Source organism: Eurosta solidaginis, unplaced genomic scaffold (assembly GCF_040869045.1).
Source record: "Eurosta solidaginis isolate ZX-2024a unplaced genomic scaffold, ASM4086904v1 ctg00001137.1, whole genome shotgun sequence".
Taxonomy (NCBI): Eukaryota; Metazoa; Arthropoda; class Insecta; order Diptera; family Tephritidae; genus Eurosta; species Eurosta solidaginis.
Genome location: NW_027136957.1, coordinates 402,429 through 413,454, shown reverse-complemented (window position 1 = coordinate 413,454; position 11,026 = coordinate 402,429). Strand labels below are relative to the sequence as shown.

The 11,026-nt window shown below is 36.3% G+C and overlaps 1 pseudogene; it reads right to left on the bottom strand.

The window, feature by feature from the left end:
• Window positions 1-295: 295 nt before the first annotated feature.
• LOC137235859 (uncharacterized) lies at window positions 296-8,956 on the bottom strand (annotated as a pseudogene).
• Window positions 8,957-11,026: the final 2,070 nt, after the last annotated feature.

Sequence of the window (11,026 nt, the reverse complement as noted above, 5' to 3'; positions counted from 1 at the left end):
ATTACAAACAAAAACTAAATAAATTCTATTGAAAAAAACACAATGCAATAAAAGAATAATTGGTGAGTGCGGGTGTTTGTTTGTGTGCGCATTGGGCTGCACACCCACGAGCAAGCGTGAGTATGAAAAAGTGTAAAAAGAAATGGTTGGCGATGAAAAACCAACCGCCACACCGGGTCTTCTAGTAGTATATATAATTAGTTCATACACATATACACGGAACATCATTATAGTTAATTGAGCCACTTAGTACATTATTTACATATCAAGATGTATGAACCTTTGCATGTATACTTCAACATTGCGATTGCGAAGATTGTAAATTACCACTGCTCATCGATGTACGACCACTCATTATCATATCCGACTGTACACGCCCGCTAGGTGCACGTTGTTGATTTGGTGTTGTTGGGGTACTACTATAGATCGCAATAAAATTCGTACTAGAATTTGTTGAAGAAATAGAACCACGTGATGAATCTGTGGAGATGGACGATGTTACCGAGGAACCTGTTGTTGGTGTCGTTGCAGATTTTTGTCGTCTCTTTATAAGGGTATCGATAATTTGTGGTGGTGGCATTATGTTATCTGTCGAGCCCCAGGATTTGTGCAATTTTTCCTATTGATGCGTTAAATTATTCATATTAACAGCAATACTGGCACGCGACCCAATAGTTTACTATTACTACTGTTGCTACCTTTGTGATGGTGTGACGTTCCAAACCCTGATGGTTTCGTCTTCATCATCATGGGATTCCGCATAGTCCTACCACTTTGTGGAAGATGACGACGACCTTGCAGATGGTGTCGGTGAGATCGCTGGTGATGACGATTTGCCATTGCCGCGTGAGAGAGTGTATACCCATTGCCCACTACCAAGAAGTTGCTGAACGCTTCCGTTGTATTCTTCACTCGGACATTCAAATAACCAATCCGAAGGAATCCCGAATCTTTTTCGCCTTTACGAAATTGTGAGAGAATGAATGAATAAGTAAGAAATTAACTCAAATAAGGTTTGCGAAAGTTTCGAGACGTATGCACAGCAACGCCAAAAGCAGTTGATAAATGTGGCTTCTTAGTCTACTATAGGCTTGAAAACTAGAGTTAAGTCAATATTATTGATACACCCTGAGACACGAATAAATCCGACCGGTTGTGCCACTGAATAATTCAACATTTTGGGTTTTTTTAAACATCTGGGAGAAGTTTTTATAGCTTACTATATTTTTTCTCCCCTACTTTTCCATTTCTCCCACTTCGAATAATCCTCCTTATCACTGGCTTTATACTTATAATCCTTTCTCTCGCTCCCCCTTTCCCTTATTATCTCGCTCTCCTTATTCAATTCCTTATATTTCATATTCCCTGCTCCCGCTTCCTCTTGAGCCATAAATACGAGTTTTTTAATATTGTAATGTGCGCAGCTTATTTCCCGAAAAAGGCTTTAGATATCGACGCAGCACCCTATCGCAGAATTTTATTGAAGAACACCGCCTCTTTCAGTTTTTCATTGTGAACACACTATCTCACCTGACAATTGCTGACTGAGATAGGGTGCTTTCGAAATGGCAGCTAAGATACAAATATCAGTTCTTTAAATATTTATGTGGGCGAAGGTCACCGCACTATCCGCTTAAAGACGAAATTCGTTAATAACTCATTCATCTGCAACCAAGCATTTATGGAGAGAAAGAAGCATATAAGCGCGACAACCTCCTAAGAGATTTTTGGAAGAGCTTTTCTTACAATTAAAGTCGTGCACCTTTTTTTTAATTTTGCTTACAATTTGGCGGGACGGGACCTACTTAATTTATGCCAACTCCGAACGGCATCTGCAAGGCAGATGAGTTTTCACTAAGAGCTTTCATGACAGAAGTACATCGGAGTGCTTGCGAAAACACTGCCGAGGGGCGACCGCTTTAGAAAAATTTTCTTCTAATTTAAAAAACTTGTTTCTAAAATTTTGATGTTGCTTTTGTCCGGGCGTGAACCCGGGATCTTCGCTCCGTATTGTTCGAAGGACTCAAACTCACCGTTAATACGCTTATTGGACCTTCTACAAGGTCAGACAGACATGGCAAGGACCTGTCGGAGCCGATGCTAGAGAAAATTAAACAACAACTTAGCAATATGATGATGACATTAACATAATCGGCCTAAAGTTCTACTTTGAACTGGAAAATATAGTTTGATGGCGAACGAGGAGGAGGACAAAACGAAGTATCTGCTGTCGTCAAGCAAAGTGTCAGCGCATTTGCGTTTTGGCAGGCATGTCACTGTTGATAGATATAAAATCGAAACTGTGAATTATGCAAGGTGGGAGTATACGAGGGAAAAGGTTTCAGGAAGAGTTACGGATGAAGATTTAATGATTTGCTGTCAGTGATGTTGGTAATGCATCCACTTTTTTATTGTCTTCTAGGCTTATCAAACTATAAACATGACAATAAGTGGAAACGTCGAAACATTCTACCGAAGACATTAGAAGGAATTAACGAGTTCCCAAGACATAATGACGTCTCTTTCTAGAAATCGCATGTCAAATAACCATTTCTAAAAAAACAAACAAAAAAAAAATACTTTGACTCAATTTTCAAGGATAAAGTGGTTTCTTCAAATTTAGAGGTGATCTTTTGCAACTTTTTTAATTGGCATGGAGACCGAGTCCAATGCACAACCGTTTCATATAGATAAATAAATAAAAACGTTTTTCGAATGTCCGAACTTCACCGAAATCTTTGATGCAATTAATCGCTGGAATGCCTTGGCACGGAAAGCCCCTTCTATATAAAATTATGAAAGATAAGTTGAATGTATTATTTCTTAGCTAACAATAGAAATAGAAATTGTATACATAAATCCTTGTTGTTGAAACAGGAAAAGCTTGTATGAAACTGTGCAAAACATCAAAAAATGTAATAAAAGGGTTTAGTAAGAAATAAATTAAGTAACATAAAGTAACATAGCATAACATAACATAGTTAAGAACTCACGACGAATCGGTAAATGCTTCTAACGTTTGCTCAAATACTAAATCCTGAACCTTTTTACGTCGGCAATGCTTTGGTGCACTGCGTTCAACTTGCCACCAGGGGCTTAAGGTGCCAACACCAGCAGTAGCAGCCATATATATACTATATATATCACCGATCTGTATGATTTTTTCAGACAACAATATATGCTATATACGTAAGCATTCGTTGAAATGTGAATCCTCTAGCTCTTAAAATAGGGCAGTAATTACGAAAAGTTTCTTATCTGAACAATCGGTTGTGGGGGATATATACTATATATACGACCGATCTCATCAATTTTTTCAGGCAACAATATGTGCAATATACGAAAGTATGTGGTGAAGTTTGAAGCTTCAATCTGTTAAATTGAGTAAGATATTACAAAAATCCTCTTTTTCTGAAAAATCGGTTGTATGCTATAGTGGTCTGATCCGGCCGGTTCCGACAAATGTCTAATCGGACACCCAAATACACCTGCTCACCAAATTTTATCAAGATATCTCAAAAATTGAGGGACGAGTTTGCATACAAACAGACAGACGGACAGACCGACATGGCTAAATCAACTCAGCTCTTCAACCTGATTATTTCGGTATACTTAATGGTGGGTCTATCTATTTTCCTTTAAGGACTTACAATTTTGGGTTTCGTGACGAAATTAATATACCATTTCATTTTCATAAAAGGTATAAAAATAGGTAGGTACTTTGTGTGAGGATAAAAAGCTTCACGTTTTTTGTGGTCTGCATGTAAAAACTATGAAAACGAATCACGTATTTCAAAAATATATGACGTAAACGTAACTATTTGATGAAATTTGATGAATTTTGAAGCTTCTATCCGTTAAAAAGGGGCAAAAATTACAGTTTATATGAAGTATATAATATATATACCACCGATCACAATGATTTTTGCCGACAACAATATATGCTATATACGTAAGCATTTGGTGAAATTTGAAGCTTCTAGCTGTTAAAACGGTGCAGAAATTGCGCAAAGTTTCTTATCTGAACAATCGGTTGTATGAGATATATACTATGTATACCACCGATCTCAATGATTTTTTCAGACATCAATATATGCTATATACGTAAGCATTTGGTGAAATTTGAAGCTTCTAGCTGTTAAAATGGGGCCGAAATCGCAAAAAAAAATTATATATATACTATATATACCATCATATATATATTATATATATCACCGATCTCTATGATTTTTTGAAACAACAATGTATACTATATACTTACGTAAGCAATCGGTGAAATTTTAAGCTTCTATCCGTAAAAAAGGGGCAAAAATGACAGTTTATATAAAGTATATAATATATATACCACCGATCTCTATGATTTTTTCAGACAACAATGTATACTATATACTTACGTAAGTAATCGGTGAAATTGGAAGCTTCTAGCTGTAAAAATGGGGTAGAAATTGCGAAAAGTTTCTTATCTGAACAATCGGTTGTATGAGATATATACTATATACACAACCGATCTCTATGATTTTTTCAGACACAAAATATATGCCATATACGTAAGCATTCGGTGAAATTTGAAGCTTCTAGCTGTTAAAATGGGCTAAAATTGCGAAAAAATATATATATATATACTATATATATATATTCTATATATACCACCATATATATACTATATATACCACTGATCTGTATGATTTTTTCAGACAACAATATATGCTATATACGTAAGCATTCGTTGAAATTTGAATCCTCTAGCTCTTAAAATAGGGCAGTAATTACGAAAAGTTTCTTATCTGAACAATCGGTTGTATAAGATATAGACTATATATACAACCGATCTCTATGATTTTTTCAGACACAAAATATATGCCATATACGTAAGCATTCGGTGAAATTTGAAGCTTCTAGCTGTTAAAATGGGGCTAAAATTGCGAAAATATATATATATATATATACTATATATATATATTATATATATACCACCATATATTTACTATGTATACCACTGATCTGTATGATTTTTTCAGACAACAATATATGCTATATACGTAAGCATTCGTTGAAATTTGAATCCTCTAGCTCTTAAAATAGGGCAGTAATTACGAAAAGTTTCTTATCTGAACAATCGGTTGTGGGGGATATATACTATATATACTACCGATCTCATCAATTTTTTCAGGCAACAATATGTGCAATATACGAAAGTATATGGTGAAGTTTGAAGCTTCAATCTGTTAAATTGAGTAAGATATTACAAAAATCCTCTTTTTCTGAAAAATCTGTTGTATGGAGGATATATGCTATAGTGTTCCGATCCGGCCGGTTCCGACAAATGTCTAATCGGACACCCAAATACACCCGCTCACCAAATTTTATCAAGATATCTCAAAAATTGAGGGACTAGTTTGCATACAAACAGACAGACGGACAGATGGCCAGACGGACATGGCTAAATCAACTCAGCTCTTTAACCTGCTTATTTCGGTATACTTAATGGTGCATCTATCTATTTTCCTTTAAGGACTTACAATTTTGGGTTTCGTGACGAAATTAATATACCATTTCATTTTCATGAAATGTATAAAAACGGGAAAAAGGTGAAAAAAGTAAAAAAGTCATGAGCCAGAAAGCAAAATATAAGAAATTAGGTATTGAAGCGAACAAAAAGACCAAGCAAAGGTTGAATGTGGGACGATAGGCAAGAAAGTAAGGTAAGGAATAATAGGTAAATAAGTTACAGGTGGACTGTTGAAAAGATAGCAAAAACGGTGGGCAGGAGTAAGGAAACGGAACACAACAGGAGAAATATTAACAATTACACAGGTTTCCAGAACAAAATAAATTCATAAAAGTAAAAAAACTCACAAGGAAATTGAATAGATTTAGACTCCAGTTAAATTACCTTAACAGGCTAAATTTAAAATTTGAACTAATCAAACTCACGTAATGAAATCGTGATTAAAACTAACTAAAACAATATCAGCTAAGTTCAACAAAATTCAAATACAATATAAAAAAAACAATATAGATTCCGGCAGCGGCGCACGGATAACTCTGCTCCCTTCTTGGCCTCTCTCCTCGGGCTTGCTTTTCTACTCCAATTAGTGTTCCTCCAGGCTATGCTCAAGTGTAATGATTGCGGTACCAGGACAGGAGCGCTCAGATGCCCCTTTACTCCCTTGACGTATAGCCTGGCACCGTCTGTATGCTTCCCCTTCCTCTATATGAAATACTACCCCGCTTTTGTGTGTTTAGACTGTGTTGGTGGCTGGTGTGGCAAGTTCCTTTAATTTTAATACTACCTCGCCTTATTTTTGCGTTTGTGGCTCGTGATGGCGGCAACTTCATATTTTTGCGCAGCAATCTAAATGTGCAGAGGGAAGAATATTAGGGACTAGGGTCATGTCATCTAGTTATGTCATTTTATTTATTTATTTGATTTTTTTTATCTATATATTTAAGGTTATCTAGGTATTAGATTTTACTCAAATTTATCACTTTACGTATCTATGTATGTTATTTTATTTTAATTAGTTTTATATCTTATTTTATTTTATAATTTTAACTAATTTATTTTAATTTAATTTTACTTTTAACTTTCATTATTTTATTTTATTTTTTTACTTAATTTTATCTTTGTATATAATTTCATTTATTTCACAAAATTTTATTGATTGTAGGTATGTAATTTTATTTAAATTAATTTTCACATTTAACATTTTTTTTTTAATTCTTACTATTAGTCCACATGCACCATGGACTGGGGGAAAGGGGTTTCACTGGACTCACCTGGGGCTGTTGTCAAGCAGGGTATGGGATCCCGGTTCCTCCTTGGGATTCCGCTAAATTACCCGTTAGCACGGTTTTATGAAAAAAAACGCGAACTTTTTTTCCGCAAAAAAAAATATACATAATTAAAACTTGCTTCCGCACTCACTTAAGTCAACTTTTCTTTTGAGACATTCTCTGCAATCGTTTGGTGGTCGTACCCCATAAATCAAAAGCCTTTCTTTCTCACCACTTTCACTCAAGAACGAAAGACACCAATACATACAATCCTATTTTGGCGGGAAACGACGGATATAAACTTTCACGAACTAACTTCACGTATACTAACTTCACGTATACTAACAGATTCATGTTCGAACATCTATCCATGTGTTTGCTTCCTACCAGTTACTAACACATGTAAACGTAGCTATGCTGGTATATGCACCCAGATACATACGTAAATGTTTGAACATCCTTACCATCGCATTAACCCACAGGCTGCCGCTACAACCACCAAAACCAACAGCTGTTTATTGTTAGAAATAAACACTTGGTTGATAGCAGTAATGAAGCGTAATTAATCAGGAATAAATTATATGGGCGGACGCCGTGGTGTGATGGTAGCGTGCTCGGCCTGCCACACCGAAGATCCTACATCAACATCATTGAATCATACATTTGAGTCCAGTTAGAGAACCGCAAGTTGTTAATTACATTTTTTCAACTTAAGTAATAGCATATTTTGCTCTTTTGAGGAGTGCGCTATGATTCTCGAGTTGAGCCACTGTTTCGAAACAACTTTTGAGATTTTAGAAATATGCCTAGTTATAAACATGAGCTCTAAGGGTACTCAAGCCCAAATGCTTGTTGGGTATATGACGCTATTTCGTATGAACGCAAATAACTAATAGGTTAACTAGAGTTTAACCCTGGCAGAGCGGCCGCTTAAGCTTAGCTTAAACTTCAGTTAAAGTCGACTGAAAAACTGTAGAATAAGTTTAAACGTAGTTTAATTGACAAATTGAGTTGAACTTGTTCTGAAAAACCGGGCTTTATATCGGTAGTTCCTTTTTGTATCATGTTCTATTCATAAAGGGGGGAAATTTAAAGCTATGTTTAAAGTTTGATCTCACAACCTAAGGCATTTGCATGCGTCACATCTCAAATGAATACAGCCAAAGTTTTTTTTATTTTAAACGTAGTTATATTTTTTATTATTTATTTGTAAATAACACAAAGAGAAATATTGCCATTTGGACTGCTTATTGAAATATCACTATATCTCCGCTGCCGTTCCGAGAACGCTCTATCTTAGCATAAATTCTATGCTTTGACGTGAGCTAGGATGTTTATGAAAAAAGATCTGAAATGGGGCGTTCAGCCGAGTTAGGTGAACTCAGCAGTCGATTTAAAAAAAAACACTTTGCAATTAATTGTATTTCGCAAATTCTAGAAAAGCTCGAACATACTTATTTTTTACACTTGTATATAAAGTCGACTTATAGAAGTTCATCCCACCTACTAGCACCGCACCAAGTTTTCCTTCCGCAATGGCCGGTGCACCAGCATCTCCCCAACATGTATCACTAGTCCCTCCCAGATATCTTAAACAAATTACTATTGTTGGGAAATTTTTCCCTGCTTCCGCATAAAGACGCGCATAAAAATCTTTACATTCGTTGATTGGGGTTACTACAAATTCAGTAGATTGGAGTATATCCGAAGCTGGCCCTATGTATCCATCTTTCGGACCCCATCCACTAACTTCCAATTTTTTGCCCACGTCTAATTCAGTTTCGCATAAAGATATTGGTTTTATAAATGGGCTTTTGGTGAATGTTCTTTTTAATACAATCACGACTATATCAATTTCTTCCATTCTCGGATGATTGAAATGACATGGACGAATTATACGAGCCGCAGCGCTATTTTTTCCTGCTATATTCAAATTGGCTGTACCAGCATTAACAGTGATGTCAGACAGGAGTACACCTTCCAAGCAAAATTCAGATGTCAGAACCTTGTTCAAAGTGAGCAAAGTACCAACGCATCGATAACACTCGTCATTACGTATTGCCACCAAATACGGTCTATTCGAATCTCTGCCTCCTATAACACGATATGTCGAATTCGTATTAATCAAAAGGCTGCTAAGGACGACAAGCAATATCACGAAAGAATTGCGTAAGTTCATTTTAATTTATGATTTTCCGTCTATTTTTTAGTTTAAAGTGAAGGAAGTCGAAATATGTGGGTGCTATTTATACAAAATTTTGTTGTGTAAATAAAAATGAGTTTTGAATTGGAAAAAAGACAGCCTCTAAATTTTTGTGATTGTAGCAGCATAAGTGTGACAAGAAAACATTTTAAATTAGGTACATTCGATTAATGAATACAAAAACAAAGACATTAACACAGCGATATATCAGCACTCTCATGTTTTTGAGTGTACCCAGCCTGTAGTAGCCGACGTGGTGCTGGGTACTGGGTTCAACTCCCGGGCAATCTAACATCAAAAATTTAGAAAAAAAGTTTTTCTACCCGGGGTCACCCCTCGGCAGAGATTCGTCAAACTCTCGGGGTGTATATCTGCCATGAAAAGCTTCTCAGTGAAAATGCATCTGCCTTGCAAATGCCGCTCGGAGACGGCATAAAACATGTTGGCCCAGTCCCGCCAATTTTTAGGAAAAATAAGAAGGAGCACTACTCAAATTGAAAGGTAAGCTCGGCCTTAAATCTCTTCGGAGGTTATCGCGCCTTGCATATATTTATTTAATTGTTTACTTATATACAATGATGGAAATAATAATTGAATAATGCGCCCTATAAAAATAGCATTTAAAGGTTGTTCTTTTGCGAAGAGGTGAAAGAGTAGAGGTTTGGAATGGAAAAAATTATAGGGACAAAACGTGTTTATTGATATTTTTGCATTATAAATGGTAAAGAATTGCTGCTGAAGCTTCTTATAAAGCCCTGTGGAACTGCACTTGTATATCCCATATATGGAGCACTAAGAAAATATTTAAGAGAAAATATCGGTATTTCACTTTTAGAAATAAAAACGCGCCACAACTCTTCTTTTATTGTAGATAAGTATAAACTTTATTAAGTATAATTATTGTATATACTCGTATTAAGAATGTCGCTTTTATTTATTTTAAAGGTTTATTCGAGAGGGGATGTTTCCATTTAATATAAATCTTGTATAATTCTTTCATCGTGAGCTAAATTGGTGATACAGAACCTTTAACCTTTGTTATTTTGTAGTCGTAGATAAGTTTTCGGCATTCGTTTCTGGCAAGGATGCTCAGGGGGCTCCTGGAAGGAAGTGCATTGGAGTGAGGGCTAATAAATCACTTGGATCATGTGACATAGGAGAGACAGGGGAGAATTAAGCACTGCTTTTATTCGAAAGAGGAGTGTTGTGAATTCTTCGAACGTAAACCTTTGATTTCCTGTGGAATGGGTCTTAAAGATTTTTACCGCAGCTTCCTATAGGACGCCTATGTTTGGGGCATTTATGCCCCCTAAACTGCCAAGGAAAACCTGGTACCGCAAATCTTTCAGATACATCTACAGTTGCTTCTTTGATGAATATTGCGAGCTCTTTTTTTGGAATAGCTCGATTGGCACCAACGAATGTCTCTTCATTATCATATATTACTTTGCCCGGTAATCCGCGTCGTCCAACGAAACGAGAGAAGGCTGCCCTGAAGACCTCAGTTGTCTAACTTTTGCAAGACTCGAGAAGGACCGTTTTAGTAGAGAAGCATACAAATACGCAAACGTATGCTTTTGCGTATGAAGCTTGTCGCAAGGGGTCTTCTTCCCCATAAATGGACCAGCGAAGTCAACACCAGTGACGTAAAAGGACAGCTAGTAAGTGACACCACATTCGGGGCATAGCGGCCAATATTTGCCAACACATTCTTTGCTTATATATCGTGCGCGCTTTGCAGTTGAATATGTTTTTTTTTACTTCCTGCTTGAGTCTGGAATGTAGTTTTCCTTCTGTATCATGTAGGTCATTAGTTGCTTTTCGCCATGGAACAAAACTTTATGGAGCAAATCTAGAATCAGGGAGCTGAACTTCTAGTTGTCTGGGATAATAATTGTACAGCGTACTTTAGATCTCATATTAGCATTAACTAAACGACCGTCAATTTGGGATTTAGGGTCCGAGGGGAGTTTTTCTTGCTGATAGGGTTTGATTCTTCTAACTGAGTGATTTCTGCTGGGATATGATGGCTTTGCATTAACGTTA